General features: G+C 37.9%; 1 long non-coding RNA gene across 1 annotated transcript; it reads right to left on the bottom strand.

Annotated features, from left to right (window-relative positions):
• Positions 1-8,103: 8,103 nt before the first annotated feature.
• LOC141727200 (uncharacterized) lies at positions 8,104-14,612 on the bottom strand. The gene is made up of 4 exons (XR_012578246.1): positions 14,530-14,612; positions 11,222-11,281; positions 10,499-10,683; positions 8,104-8,644 (listed from the first exon to the last, which is right to left on the bottom strand). It is a non-coding gene; the product is annotated as an uncharacterized LOC141727200 (long non-coding RNA).
• Between the last annotated feature and the right edge of the window lie 2,137 nt (positions 14,613-16,749).

Raw genomic sequence — 16,749 nt, 5'->3', positions numbered from 1 at the left:
AACACAACTGAGAGGGAACTTCATCAATGTTTATGAGTATCTGAAGGGAGGGTGTCAATAAGATGAAGCCAGGCTCTGATCAGTGGTGTCCAGCAGTAGGACAAGAGGCAGAAACTAATGCACAGGAAAATCCACTTGAACATGAGGAAGAATATTTTTACTGTCCAAATGACCACATACTGACCAGAGAATGTATGGATTCTTCCTCACTGGAGATATTCCATACTTATTTGGATGCCCAGGGATGACCCTGCTTGAACAGGGAAGTTGGACCAGAAGACCCGCTGTGGTCCTGTCTTACCTGACCCATTTTGCGATCCTGTGGAATTAGGGACCACTATTTATTCTTTCCTGTGTAAAGACAATCAGAAATTAACATGAATGAAATTATATTTTATTTCTTAATAACTCTTTCACACTCAAATGTATCTTGAATCTTTTTTCAAAAATAACGGACTATCCCTTTTCACATGTGGGAGGCACGGAACCACCACAGACAGATCCAAGTAGACCAACCTGCTTACTGGTCATCCGGGAAGGTTATCCAAGCACTTACCTACCTGAAAGTACATATATGTTAAGCCTCGTTTAATAAAATGCACAGTATGAAAATTATCACCCCACATTCTTTGCCATCTTTGAAAATATACAGTGATGACGTAACACAAAGAGGCCTAAAGCTTCTTAAAAGATACTAATTTGAAATTACAGATTTACTGTTACAAACACAGAAGTATTAAACTAGCTCTTCTCTATAGATCTAGAGAAGATCTATCTTTTATGTGCCTTTTCTTTTCCCCACCCCCCCCCCACTGCTAGATTAGCTGAAATAAATTTACTTTCCTTTTCCTTCCCTTTGTTTTTCAGAGGCCTGCAAGGTTCTCTTTTTTGTGTGCCAGTTCAAGCTATAACCCTGCAGTTTGAGTTTATCTTGGCCATAAAATGCAACAGTAATTTATATGCTCCCTTACCCCATGCTCCTCTGAGGCATGGCCAGCTGTCTAGCCAGCAGTTTAAAGAAAGAGCTGTAATGAGCACAAGTGTGCAGGGGGTAAGGAGAAAGCGCACACAGCACACAGCCGTGTTCTTTCTTCTTTAGCTGGTAGTGGTGATGTCTAAATGGCATTACAGCAAGCTGTCAGCACAGAGAGATTCTCTGTGCAGGCACTGCACACCTCCTTCTGTGGATTTCTCATTCCTTTCTTTCATTCTTCAGTAAAGAACAGATTTAAAGGATGAGACAAAGTTGTTATGTGATTTGAAATGTGAGTTATGAGTGTAAAACCTTGCTTCCTCCTGCCTTTTCCCCCTTTATCAGGAGTAAGCTCTTTTTAGCAGCCAGACAAAGTCTGATAGTGATCTTGATGTACTTGACACAGGCTTTGATTTTTGCTTGCTTAAGCCCCAGTTTTTGGTGTAATACTGTTGTAACAATTTCTTCTATAGCCGCGCAGTATGCTTATTTAAACTTTACCAACACTGTAGTGTTAGTGGAAAAAAAAAGAAATTAAAAATAAAGAAATTAAAAAATAAGTATTTTCCTGTAAGTCACTTCTGTCAAGGTCATTTTCCCCTACTATTGTCTCTAAAAGGTTGTCACATGCACATGTAAAGAAAAGAATGTCATATACAAACAGTCTATGTATGTTGCAGAAATCCTTCAAAGAGTGTCAATGCTTTCCCTAAAGTCCATTCCAAAAATAGAAATTTTGAGTCTGATCTCTATAAGTCCAGTGTGAATCCAGCAAAAAATCCCATGTCGTTGCACTAGGATCAGTAGAATTTGTTTAGCATTACAGTGATGCAACAGATGAAAACCTGGCTCAGTGCAACATTACAAGTATTATATAGCAAAATACTTTCTTTTCCTATAAAGATTCTATAAAATCAAACCACTGAATTTTTAACTGTAAGTTTTTGAAGCTTCAAAATAGCAGGAGAAAAAGATAGAAAAATATGGGGAAAACATGAGAAAAATATATTTTTCTTACTGTACAAATAATCTGTGAGTTGGGATCCAACAAAAGATCCTTTCACTGCAAAGTTCCAGATGTCCCTCAACTCCCACAATATTGACAAGCTAGAGATTGGCTATTTAGTACTGTGGGACAGCAAACTAACTTCCTAAAAAGGCAGAGTTCCCAGAAAAGCTGGAAGGACATTAATTATGACAGATGACTAGGTACAGGTAAATTCTTTCCTATGTGGTGTTTTCAATTATTGTTCCCATATAAAGTGCCTTGAGAAGGGAAACTCCTCTTCAGTCACTACATTCAACCTGTTCAAATCCATGGTATACAAAGGCTTTTGGAGTATCTTAACCAAAAATAATGAGGAACTAATCTAGGCTGATCTAAGATTCATTAATCAGAGGAGTTATAAGTAGAAAATGCATAAGTCTGTGTATATTTTGAAGCAAAATTTAAAGTGAGATCCCATCTGGAAGGTCTCGACTCCAATGCTGTTTATTTTTAATAAATCCTGGCTAAGTAGTTAAACGTAATAAAGCCCTCCCTCAAGGTGCAATTTTCACTATGATTCAATAAAAATAAAACACAATCTCTTCTTTCATGGAGCCTATGAACATGTTTGTTTGATCATAAACCAGAGTGTCCTAGAAGGGTCAGAAATATAGGCAGGAAGTCACAAAATGAGAGTCTTGTGAAAAAGGCAAGTTAAAGTGTTTGAGGTAAAATAAATTGAAACAGATACCCAGCAGGAGGGAGGTATTTGCAAAACAGTGAAGGGAAAAAAGCTCAAGAAGACTAGTAGGAAAGTCAAAATTAGCAAAGAACTTGTAACTAGAAAATTGGCGCAAAAGAGATCAATACACTTTATGAAACCATATGAAAAAGTCATCATTTCTCATATACAAGAAGTGACAGCTCTCTATATAGTAGTGGTGTGACTGAACTCAAACATCAATATTAATTTCTTGGCAACTCAGGTAAAACAGAAAGTTGCTAACATGTCAGAGAAAGTTCAGAGAACTTCCATAAATGAAGGATTAAGCAGCATGATCAAAAACACAGGTCTTGAGCTTTCATGTGTGGAAATCAATTTCATTATTTTCATAGACTTAAAATGCAGCAAGATCAGCTAAATACTGCTATGATTAACTGCAGGATGCAGGCACCAGGGAGACATCATAATTATTCAAGTCAAGGACTGACTATAAGTGACCCTTCCAGCCCCTGTTCATCATCTACAGAAGGCAGCAAGTTCAGGAAGTACATGGTGGTCTGAAGCATGGAGCTGCACAGGCTCCTTAGTCCATGAAGGTATAACTGGGAGCCAGGAGATGGAAAGGCGCCAAAATAAATGTAGACTGAATAACAGAGGAAAACTTCCCTGCTCTGAAATCTAAGTCTTGGAAAAATGTATCACCATCTATTGTATAATTAAAAACAAAAGAGTATAGCATACTACAAAATAAATATTTTTGCAATTTATATGATGGTTCTCTCTCTCTCTCTACATGTCTCATGATGGTTGTTTCTAAAGAGCACTTGTTGTTTAGATTCCCACCTGGTGCATTTGTGTGGCAGAACTGTGGGTGTGCAGCTTCCTGCTTTGGCTGTAACAGTCTGCTGGCCTGCCTTGGATTTCCAAGCACCAAGTAAATTCCCCCACATTTTTCCTCAGTAAAATCATTGTTTTAGGGCCCCTTTCACACTTCTGTTCACAGTCTTATTGATAGAAGTCATTTCCATTAAACTGCCAATACCTCTTTCCCAAACTGAGATGTATGGGAGAAAAAAGCCAATCCCTCTCTGCTGAGGGGAACTAATAAGTGTGTCTCATTCACCAGTAAAACATGGGAGAAATTTAATATAAAAGAACCACAGACCACATTTTTCATTCAGGAGGATGTGCATTCTGGATAAGCCAAAAGACTATAGACTTCCACAGGCTGCTGGAAACAATCACAATAGCTCTGAAGGTAATTTATATTTTTGAATTTCATCTGAGACAATTTACTTGCAGAATTTATGGAAAGATGCTTGTATGAAAATGAAGAAAAATATTTCACACAGTTAAGGTTTTATTTACCTTATATAATCACTTTATTACTTTTCACCAGAAAGCAATAAATGACAGGACAGAGCACTCGCTGCAGCAGTGCAAGAAAAGGAGAGACAGGATTGAAAGGAAGCTTCGTGGATACAGCAGCTCCATCAACATTTCCTTCCTCCTTTAAAACTTGAACAAGCAAAGATAAGACTGAACTTCAAAACCAGACTGACATAACTTTTTCCTTTGAGTTCATTATCTACTTTTTCTCTCCATATCTGTTCTTAGATCCCATAGATTTCTAAAACTTAACATTTTCCTGAGTTTCCTCAGGCTCTTTCAATTCCAAGGAAATATTGACGAAACTGCTGGAAACACTTCTGTCTACTTTAGATGGATTCAGAGGTACCTCAAGCTTTGTTCCTTCCTCACATAATTTGCCTGTCTGATCACAATGAAGAAATAAAATAAATGAAAATTTTTAAGTGGCAGCTGCTTGCTATCTAAAAATCCAACATTGTTCTAGGACAATCATATATTGTATTTTTTTTCCTTTATATTTTACTTGTTTTCCTCATTTTAATCAGGATGAGTAGATAAAATATGCATTTTAATTAGGTTTTGGGGGATCACCATAACACATTGGACAGGAAGGTGGCAGTTTTAGTAATCATAGGAGATTTAGTTTTTCTTTTCTTGGCAAACACAAGCCAAAAATTACTGTCTTCTTTGGAAAGTTCTTCTTCATATTTTGAAGACTTTTACACCATCAATTACATTGATGCATTGTGAGATTTTTAAGTAACTACTTTTTTAGAATCAGTACTCTTTATAAATACTTTTCATGTTAAAAAATTCAAGGAAGAATGAGAAGGCTTTTAGGTTTTTAAATTTTTTTTATCACTGATCTCATTGGAATTTTACTGGGTTTGGTTTTTAATTTATTTTTTTTTAAATAGAAACTGATTTATAGGGAAGATGGCAGTCAGCTGTGTAATGACACATAAAGTCTTTGAAAGGAAGCCCCTTCTATTCTCTACAAGAACTTAGTCAAAATGAGTAATTGGATGAAGAGCAGATGTCAAAGCTAGAAACACCAAAGTTATGGCAGCAGGCAGAGAGCAAAAGAGTTAGAGGTGTTTTTAAAACCATCAGCCACTTTTCAGATGGCCACCTTCTAAGTAAGCTCCTGTCCCCGGATAATTGAGACAATCCACACAAAGACTCCTGACCAGTTTCTGAAACAAAAACCAACAAAAGATGCAGAGCTGCCATTAGCCATCCCTGATTGAAAGCAGATTGTGGCCTTGCTCTCCTCTTCCCAATTTCCCCTTTTCCGTCCTTGGATTTTTCATCTTCTGCTGTGAGTCAGACCTTACTGGATCCTCCCCTTCAGGACAGCTTTTACGAGCACTGGGAGATCTTCACTTGTTCCCAATTCTCTGCTGCACTTTCAGTTTTCAGTCTTTCTCCAAACTCTGTAAGCTTTGTTCACTGGAAGCTGGGACCCTTGTATGCCAGATTCAAGCTGCCAACAGGCCTGTTTGTAATTCTTTGGTTTAATTCTTTGATACATGTCTACGCCTATCGATGGCTGCGGATTAGAGGGTGTAAACTGCTATGAAGGAGCATTTCAGACTCCTGTGCTCTTAACAGAGCCCCCTCCTCTCACCAGATTTACACCACTGCTTGGATTAAAATTCTGGAAGCACACAAACACAGGAGTTGAGCCTGGCTACTCAGTTACTGCTCTGGAGGTAAACAAAAGGAAGGAAGTGTACAAATCAGGGGGAGGCAGAGACAGATTAAGTTACCAGAGACTCTGACCTGAAGGCTCAAGAAATAGAGTCAGGGAAATCAGAGGCACTAGTTAGCTGGAAATTCCTTTGAATTCCTCTAATCCCTCAGGTCAATTTAAAGGGAAATGGTCTGACCATTCTGCATCTGTGAGTGATTGAAGGCAAGTAAGAAGCATTGTGTGATTTCCAGTTCAAGAAGTATATAGTACACACAGCTTTTATGAAAGCAAATACAACAAATCTCAGTTGACCTAGGCTGACTAATAAACCCTGAGATGCCTCTAACATATGGGAAGCTGATGCTGGTACAGACTCCACAACATTATTAAAAAAAAAAAAAAAAAGAAAATTAAAAAAAAATAGAAGCTCCCAACCTTCCAAGTCTCTAAAGTGAAGGAATGAAAACAGGGAAATAATTTATTGCAAGAAGTGTTTTTGGCTGAAACACTCTAGTCCCCAAATCATCCTCAATATTTAGTCTGCTGTAATGTTGATGGAAAAAAAAGCCTAAAATCACATCCTACTGGGCCTCTCAGATTAAGCCTTCTGCTACACGTCTGTAAGTGGAAGCAGTCTTCCAAATCTTGTTTATGTAATGACACCATACGGTAAGAGCCTGGCTACAGAGGAAAGCTTTATTGGGTCTTCTAATAAATATTCTTAATGTGTAGCCCTGGAAATGGTCCCATTTGGGCTTATAACATGCAGTGATTAAGGGCTAGACCATGCCTGTAAAAGGAATAGTTTGGCCATGGGTGTCAATTAACACAAAAGCGTGCTTTCCAGAGACAACACGTGGCAGCCTACCTCTCCAGACTCACTACCTATTTCTCTGTCATTCCCCTTAAATCCCAGAGATGCCATCCATGGCGGCCCCACGGTGACAATCTTCCCTTCCTACACTGCCCAGCCTGAGGAGGCTCATTTCCCAGGGCCTGCGGCTTAGGAAATACCCAACAGAGATTAACATTTATTGGAAGGGTCAGAAGAAAGGCTTCCCTCTTAAATCTGTGTCAACACATGGAAAATAAAACATGTAGCTGCAAACTGGCAAAAACTGAAGGGAAAGGATCAGCCAGTTGCTGGAATTTACATGTAGGTGTATGCAATCCTTGTATTTTATTTTTTTTTAATGCTTGAAAAATAATATTAAGCTGAACTCATTTCACAAAAATATTCTACTCCTCCAGGTTACCAGTTTTTTTGCCCCATCCCCTACAAACTTCTGAAACACCAGGAATGTCTGTAAAATTCTGCTCCTACATGGTCAGGTCTGCCTGACCATCTCCTTATTATTGTCTATCTTTTCAGACTAAGAAAATAGATGGTAATTTTCCCCAATTGTATTTAGCTACAAAAGACTCTTCCTTCCACATTAATGTATGTCACTTCACTCTGCAATAGCAATTTATGGAGCATCATCTTACAAATGCATGAATTCTGCACAATGGCTGAGCCTGGACAGAGTTTGGGTGTATTGAACAGAAGAAGATACTTGAAGAAATTCACATTTCATTTACTTAACAATAAATTTCTGTGCTTTATTAAACATTAGTATGACCCTTACAATGCTTATAAATTTGAAGAAAGTAGAATTTTATATCAGAGCTCCTCTGTAGCAGGTTACCTGGCCCCGCTTCTAAGTACATAATTTTTGATTCTTTAAGACAAGTATTGAATGGCTAGTAATTCGTCTAGTTACTTGTGGGAAAAAATTCTTGATTCTTTTTCTGCAAGTTGAATGATTTTGACAAGACAGGACAAATAATAACACAAACAATATGAAGAGGATTTGTAACATTAATTTTAAAAATTGTATTAGACAAACAGATGGATTTTTTTTCCTGGGGTTCCAAGAGCTGCACTAGTTCTTGGCAATGATCAAAATTATCCCCTTACTCCTTCATGCTGCTGTGTTTCCTACAAATCTGCTGACATTTTTGCAAACTGTTCCAAAGAAAACAAAACAGTATGTCTGCAAAGTTTTGCCTTTTTAAAAACTGGCTTCTAACTGTACCTCAGGATGGTATGCAGGAAGATACCTCATTGAAATAATTTTGAAGCAAAGAAATTCACGCACAAAAGGAAAAGCCACATAGAACACCACAAAAATAATAAGAAAAAATGTGTAAAAAAAAAAAGCATAAAAAAAATTTGCAACCAGATAGTCATAAGTGCCAATAATGGTCCACAGCAAGATATTATCTCACAAAAAATCAGGAAAAAACATGAGATATTTCTGTACTGCAAGGATCTTAAGATATTTAATTTTACAAATAAAATTCACCTCTTTGCAAAACGATGAAATAAACATGTCTGTTTGAAAGTAACTTAATGTAATATGCAGGTGATGTCAATTACAAGAGAGAGCTTATCAACATGGAATAAAAAAATTAAAGATATACTTAATACAGTCTTATGTCTAGAAATGTGGAGAAGTGTATTTTCCGGAAGTACTTTTGAAAAAATCTGTAAATATGTGCAATAAAAGAGAAGGAAGCATGAAATATGCCACTGTCTTGATTCTTTCTCTCTTTTTGCACTTGGGAACATTGAATATGGGGTAAACATTGAGCCAAATGAACTCCTGCAGATTGCTGAAATCAGACACTAAGAGTGTGGAGAGTGAAATAAAATAGAAGAAGGAAAACAGAGCAGATGGCCACAGAGGTGGACGTGTTTGCAAATTGAAAGTTTTTAGACAGCAAGAAAAATCGGGAAAAGGACTATACTAAAACAGCAAGAGAGCTGGTTGATACTCAGGGGTCTCTTCCTCCAGGCTCAAGAATGATGCATCCCCAGGGAAGAAATTGAGCAAAAATGGCTGAGACCTGGGTGAAGAAGGAATTCCTGTTAGAATACATCCCTGTTAGATGTAAACAGAAGATACACAAGGCGGAAGCAGAGACGAATATTGAGAGGTTGTCAGAGTATGCAGAAATGCAATGAGGAATACCAAGACCCATCTGGAGTTAAACCCATCATACACAGCAAGCAGGCCTTGTTCAAATACATCAATAACATAATGAGTAGTAGGGAAAATGTGGATTTAGTGAGAATATAATGGGAACCCTTGAAACAGAGGTTGCAGATAAGGCAAAGATACTGAGCACGTGTGCTTCAAACTTCACTGCCAAGGCAGTGACAAGGGAACCAGGGAGAAGGTCTACAGAAAGGCTGACTCTTCCATATTGAGAATTACAGATAACTCCCTGCCCCACACAGGACATTCCAAAAATCACACCATACGCCTCTGAGCATCGCCTTCTTGAGCTCCATCAGGCTTGGTGCTGCGGCCACTTCCTGGGGGAGCCTGTTCCAGTGCCCAAACACCCTCTGGGTGAAGAACTTTTAACTGATATCCAATCTAAACCTACCCTGTGTCAGTTTCGTGCCCTTTCCTTGAGTCCTGTCACTGGTCACCACAGAGATCTGTATCTGCCACTCCTGCTTGCCCTCATGAAGAAGGAAGGTTTCCCCTCAGTCTCCTCTTCTCCAGGCTGAACAGACCAAGTGACCTCAGCCACTCCTCACACGGCTTCACCCCAAGGTCCTTCACCATCCTTGTGGTCTCCTTTGGACCCTCTCTAACAGCTCAATGTCTTTTTTATGTTGTGGCACCCAGACCTGCCCCCAGCACTGGAGGTGAGGCTGCCCCAGAGCAGAGCAGAGCAGGACAATCCCCTCCCTTGCCTGGCTGTGATGCTGTGCCTGATGCCCCCCAGGACATGGGGGCACTCCTGGCTGCCAGGGCACTGCTGACTCATGTTCAACTTGTCACTGACCAGGACACCCAGGGCCCTTTCTGCAGGGGGGCTGTCCAGACTTTTTTTCCCTTGTTTGTACACACAAACAGGGTTGCCCAGTCCCAGGGGCAGACTCTGACACTTGCCTTCATTAAACTTCATATGTTGGTGATTGCCCTTGTAGTTCTCTGATTTGCTGAGATCTCTCTGCAGGGCCTTTCTGGTTTTGGGGGAGCCAGCATTTCCTCCCAATTCAGTGTCATTGGCAAACTTACTTTGTATTACTTCAAGGTCTAATCTATTATTTTATTTTATAAATCTTGAATTATGCACAGCATCAAAATCACTGTTAAAAACATTGGTTTAGTATTAGATTTATTAAAGTTCTGTGGAATTTCCTGTCTTTCAAAAAGTATGTAAAACCAGAGGATCAGAAGTCACCAGCTAGGTTTTTTAATCGATCTTGTTTAAAATACTTTAAAAAATTTCAAATGTTTTAGACCTGATGGTTTAACTGCTTAAGATCCCTCAGAATTACTTAGAGAATGGGAAAAAATATTATCATGTCTAGTCCTGTCATCAGATGTACAATATATGATTGTGACATAACCTTTATTGAGCATTTCTTCTACTTTATTACTGACAGTAACATGCTGTGATTCTTGAGGAAATGATGTGCAAAGCTGAGAGTTGGACTCCATGATACTTGTGTGCTTCTTAGAATATTCTGGGCTATTCTGTGATTTCTATGAATAATGAATAATACAGTTCTTAGGCTTCATTTTAATCCTTGCAATCTCTAAACACAAATTATTTAATTTAAAATGCATTTCAGTCATTTTTTTTAACAATCCTCTCTCCTACTTGCTGTGTATTTTAAATACTTTTTACATGTTGCTGAATATTTAATGATCAATTCTAAATGATACTTCTACTTACCTTTTATTATTTTACAGTATAAATGGTCCTGCTTCTTGTGCTAAAGCCAGATATGTAGTTTGGAAGCATGTACTAGGATACTTTCATAGCAGGATTCAGTTACCACTCATATTTTTCTTCTTTAAGACACACAGATATTTTATTTAAAGATGAGCATTGGCATTTAGTCATCTTCTTTTTTTTTCCTAGAAGAAACACATTAGCCTTTAAACATGTACCATCTTTTGAAACTCTGCAAAGCTGATGAGTAAGTTTCCAAGTGTTGAATGTAGCTGTTTTTAAATTAGCAAACTGTCAGTAATAACTTCTAGACCTGTTTGAGAAACTTACATCCTCACAGCATTAGAACCTAAATGTCAGTCATAGAACCTCAGAGATCATCGAATTACACACACACACTTCTCACCATGGGTAGGGACACCAGACCACTAGACCAGGAAAACCAAACTGGGCTGGAATCAAAACCCCATCACACCCGGCCTTGAACACTTACAGGGGTGGGGAATCCAAAACTTCTCTGGGCAATGCCAGTGCATCACCACCCCCACATTAAAGAATTTTTTCATTGAATCTAATCTGTGTCTACTACCCTCATTCAGTTTAAATCAGACTAAAATCTTCACCCCAGTAATGCAAGCTGCTTCCTTCTCTCACTATCTATATATAGAAAATTCAGATGCTGCCGTCTTGTTCTGGAAGGCAATTTAATGGCTCGTAGCATACCTCCTGGAGTCTGCTCTACAGCAGTGTGTCACAACTCTGCTCCACAGCTATTCAGATCACCTGCAAAAAAGCCAGCAATGCTCTTTGTCAGAGGTATCTCTTGGCTGTCCCCTCCTGCAAATCCTGTTGCAGTGACAAACATCCCTCCTTCCTGCCCTACAGAAGCAACAGATGAACTCTCTTTGAGAACAATTATTCAGCTATTAAAGTAATTTTCAGTTTTATTTCTTCCTTATTTTCTGTCTTCTAGACCTAGCGCAATTGGTTACTTTTTCAATAGACATCATAAAATAGAACAAAAATTCTTCTTCCCTTATATAACATAATAGCCTAACATATCATAGAAACATTAAGATTGGAAAAGACCTCTTAAGATCATTAAGTCCTACCTTTAACCTGGCAGTAACATGTTCCCAGCCAAAACTGTATTCCCTTACTAATTCATGTCTTATAAACAGTCTCTAGTTAATTTCCTTTGACATAAGAACATGAAATATCTCAATTAGAATAACTTGGATCTTCTTTTCTTCTGCTTTCTTTGGGATGATACATTATCTGATTCTTAATTTTATTAAGAAGGAATGAAAGTTTACCTGGCTTAGGACTAAATTAGCAATTTTGTTTAACATTTTAACCTATCCTTAAGAGTAAAACATTATACTATTTTAATTAAAAACTTTTTTGTAGTATTTAAAAAAATTAATGGCACTTCTGAAATAAGTTGTATCATTTGGAAAATGTTGATGAAGTGTCTGAAAACTAAATCTTAAACCAAAATGTCTTCACTTTGATTCAGGTGTCCTCCTAAAGGAATTCAATCTTTGTCATCGATTGAGTATTCCATCCTTACTCCCTGATATCATCATCAGTACCAGTGGAGAAAAATTCATATACATTCTATTTCTGCATATTTAATACCAAAGACAAATATTGAAAAACATTAGTAGCTAGAAAGCCACAGCAACAAACACCCTAGAGCATAAAGATGATTGCAACGAGCTGTGTCTTTTCCTGAAACAGTCAAATTTTGATTGCCAGCAAGCAGTAAGAACAGGATGTGCAGAAGTCAACATTTTAACCAAATATACATGGATATGAAGAGAATTTGGTATCAGCATGAACAGTCCCGCATTTGTTTGCTATAGTCAGTAAATAGATAAGAAATTGATTAAAAATAAGGATTGTAATGTTAAGATGAAGTAAAATATTATCCCTGGGAGACTTTATGACTTCTCTGTTTAGACTTCATTCCTGATCTTCACAAAAGTAAATCAAGAAATTTTCAAGTATTGCAATCTCCCTGATACTCATCCATAGCAGTCACATCTTGATATTTCATGGTGTGAACAAGCCAGCTCTCACACATTGACAATGAGGAACTACTGAGGATCAACTACTAGAAAACAGTCAATCTTGGCTTTTTAATGAAGGACTCTTGCATCAATATAACATGAACTAATTCAGACCAAAAAATGCTACCTTATAATAGCGTTGGTGTGCAAAAAAAGATTTTGCAGTGTCCTCACAGACAGGTAATAATTGCATAGAGACTAATGACAAATTCTTAGAAAAACTCTCCAAAATGGTTATTCAGTCGCATACACTATTGAAGTGAATGGGATTTAACAAAAGACCGGAATGCTAACAATACTGCTATGAATGCCTCTAAATGGATCAAAAGTGACAATGAGGCTCAGAGCAAGGGTGAAAGAAGTCAGAGGTTTAGACAGTATTTTCATTAATCCTTCTATCAAGGGTCAAAGGATCAAACCAGGACAGATTCATCCTACAGATGAAAGCAGGGTTGCACAGATGGTTCACCAGGAGGGCTTTAGTTTCCTTGACTTTGGGAAGATGGTCCATAAGTCATTGTTGGAGAGTGGTTTCTATGACATGAAAGGGGTTTACACACATTGCGTGATATTCATTAGCTTTAGAGAAGGATCTCTTCAGCTGTGACTGACTGGCAAGGAGAAGCTGCAACACTCTGGGTAAAGGCCCTTAAAAGCAAGAAGGATAACGTTATTCATAGCAGCATCATATAAAGGTAGTAAATGAACTCACTGTTACATGTTTGTGATTTCTGTGCGCCAGTGGAAACAGATCAGGAAACAATCAAGATGATGTATAAGAAGTAGTTTAAGATAAAAGGTGTGATTTAACTGACCTAACAGACATTTCTTAGGAAGAATGATATGATGAGAAGGATTGATTAGAAGATATTGATATGTGTCTAAATAAGCGAGCAAGTCTCAGCTGTGGGAAAAAACAAACCCTCTAATGGTTCTGGTAGAGATCAAGGCAGAACATGATAGCCCAACAATCAACACATTCATATGAATAAACTGCTGGATTTAAAAAAAAAGCAGAAAAATCAAGGCAATTATGTAAGAAAACACATTAAATTATCAGAAAAATTAAAGATTGTTACTCTGTACCTCTGATGTGTCCTACCATTCTTTGTTTACAGGGAAACATTATGATCTGGGACCATGAAGAAAATGTGGAAGTAAATCAATAAATGGTGCCAGACTCTTTTCATTGGTGCATAGAGACAGGAGAATGTATAAAGGTCTTAAAATAAAGCACAATAACTTCTACGTCAACATGAGGAAGAACGTTTTGTTCAGGGTGGCAGAGCACTGGAACAGATTGCCCAGGGAGTCTCCCTCTCTGGTGACAAGATGAGGTGTCTGTACAAAAGAGTACCATATATGTGTGTTGTGTGCAAAACGGAGAGATAGAGGCACTGCAATGGGAACAGAGACACACTCACAAGAGATGCCAAATCCATTCTGGAGTAGAAGTCTGTAGCTGAAATGCCACAGGCTCTGTAGAGGGGCCAAGTATGATCAAAGACACTAGCCAGCTAGGGAGCAATTAAAATTCGTGTGTGAAGATGTTAAAAAAAGCAGATATTTAGACACATCACCTGGCCATGGTACCACACCAGCCAATTCTGCCAAAGTAGGATTTGTACTTGCAGAGTTTCTATTAAAGCCAAAGAAGGCTTTGATAAGCTAGTACATCACTTGCCCATATGGCAGATGTGTGAGACTTTCATCTACCTACAGCAAGAGTGCAAATGGCTGAGCCGGAAGGGCTAACAAAATCAAAAATAAAGGTAAGGGGAGAGGGAGTGGAAGAGAGTTGGCATGAGAGAGAGAGATGATTAGAACTGCAATCCATATATCTGAAGGACCTCAAAAAGCTATTTATTTCTGGCCACATCTATGGGCTTAGAAGAAAATGTCTTGTGATGAGCATATCACTCCTGGTAAAACATATGTATTTGAGCAAACCCAAACCTGCATTTATCCAGTACAAACACATAGCAGGAACTGGTGGTGTGGTGGAGATTTCTCAATTTGCATAGAATTATTCACAACCTAAGGAAAGAAAAAAAGGTATAAGTCCCTTGAAACATCATCTCTTTATCAGAACTAGAGGCAAAGAAATCTCCTGCCATGAGAGGAATTATCCTAGCCCCACCTGAAATGTCCATTGAGTGCTTTATGCAATATAACAATGTACATTACAACAGGCTTCCAAATTCCCAAGGGAAATATCTGCTTTCTCAGAAATAATTACTTAGCAACACGTTTTTATCAAATGCAGGCTAAAATATGCTTGGATAGCTTTCATCACACATTTTTGCATATGTTGGATGAGATTCAACGTCTCCAACTGACTCCCACATGGCGTTCACTCAAACTGTGAGCCCTCAGAAATGTCCCTACCTGCTGGTCATCGCTGAGGGGACTCATCTCCCTGTTCACACCAAATCTGAGCCCTGTTCAAGCACTGTGTAGAAGTGAAGTTTTCAAAGTTTGCCAACCAGAACACCCTCTAGGCAGGGCTCAGAATGTTTTCAATAATTTTCTGAATCAGAGATATAGCACAGCAATAAACTGTCATTCAAATTTTTCTCAACATGGATCAAGATTTAGCAAATATAAATTTGACTGTTGTTTTCATTTGTTAGGCAGTTTTAACTGAAGTTCCACTGAAAAACAAGAAATTGCTTTTTTTTGTCGTCAGAGTCCCTTGAGACAAGGCATTACAACAAGGTTTTAAAAATTTCTGCTTCTTTCACAGAAAGAGATAGCAGAAGAATGCAACATTAATATTGCTAAAATAGAGATGATTTACTGATTTTGATTTTAGACGAATACTTCTTGGCCCCCTACACTAACTTAAAAACCTGAAAATTTACATTTGACATGGGTTATTTGTATTAGAAAGCGACATAAATAATCTATTTAAAATGTGTTCTAAAAACACTGCATCAGAATTTGGTACATCTCAGGTTAAAGTATTCCATGTTCCACAGCATAAATATTGTGTCCATCAGTGCTTAATTTGTGCTTTAAAAAAAAATATTTGTATTCACTCAAGTTCTGGGGAAAAGCAAATTATCTTAGTCGCTGACTGACCATCATTTTGTCTCACATTGGTCACACAAGGATACAGAATGTTTTTAAAGCGCTGGTGTATACCTCAAGGCAAGAAACCATCACTGTCTTTCACTGGTGCTCTCCCCCTTCTACATTTGGTAAATGTGATTATTGCAATCCACAGAATCCTACTATTCTTGCACAATTAATTTTCAATAGCCTTTTTTCACCTAGATCTGAAATACAGCTGTTAGTAAACTCCTAGATGAGAGTCTAGAATCTTTTCTTGAGTTTCAACTAAAAAGGTAAGCTTCTTTTTTCTTGTCTGGTTGCATTTCATAGATTATAAAGGCGATGACGATGAGGGAACCTGGCACAACTAGAAAAAAGTTTTGGATTTCTTCTGCATTTAAACTGATACATAAGAAAGTATAAAGAATATGTAATTAGCACACTTAATCCTCTTAGAACTTTAAGCTATGCTTATAATTTAAATGTAAAGATAAACTAATTTTTTGTATAACTTGTTAGAATTATATTACGGTATGAGTTTATTTATTTGACTTTAAAAACTCATTAAACCACAATGATTTTTACTTTATCCCCTAATTTTAACATGCTTGATGGGGTAGCTGGAGAAAAAAGAAAGGTCTAAGTAAAATACTGTGAAAATCAAAATAGGGTAAACAAATGCCCAGTGTGAGGTGACAAGTGAAAAGCCATAGAGAGTGAGAAATAGACAGAAGTGGTATGTATAAGTAAACACAGTTAAAAATGATGAAGCTTCACTGTGATTTCTAGTTGTGGAGCAGAGCTTGGTTAGAGGTGAATTAGGCAGCCCTGCATTCAGGAGCTCTTGATCAAAGGAACAAGAGGGCATGCCAGCGTAGTTACTCTAGGTATGGAACGATGTGAGGATTTCTGGAGGTTCATTCCTTTGGTTAAGTTACATTGCACCTCGCTAATGTGATCTATCTCATTTATTGTCCTCAGCAAAACCCTGAAAGAGAGACACGACAGCATGATACTCATTTGCACAGGGGGGGAAGACACAGAACATACACACAGATACTTGTAAAAGAAATTTTAATTAAGCCACCTATATGATAAATATAATGGGAGGGTTATATC

The sequence above is a fragment of the Zonotrichia albicollis genome, chromosome Z (genome assembly GCF_047830755.1).
Source record: "Zonotrichia albicollis isolate bZonAlb1 chromosome Z, bZonAlb1.hap1, whole genome shotgun sequence".
In the NCBI taxonomy this organism is placed as follows: domain Eukaryota; kingdom Metazoa; phylum Chordata; class Aves; order Passeriformes; family Passerellidae; genus Zonotrichia; species Zonotrichia albicollis.
This window is presented reverse-complemented; position numbering and strand designations above follow the sequence as displayed.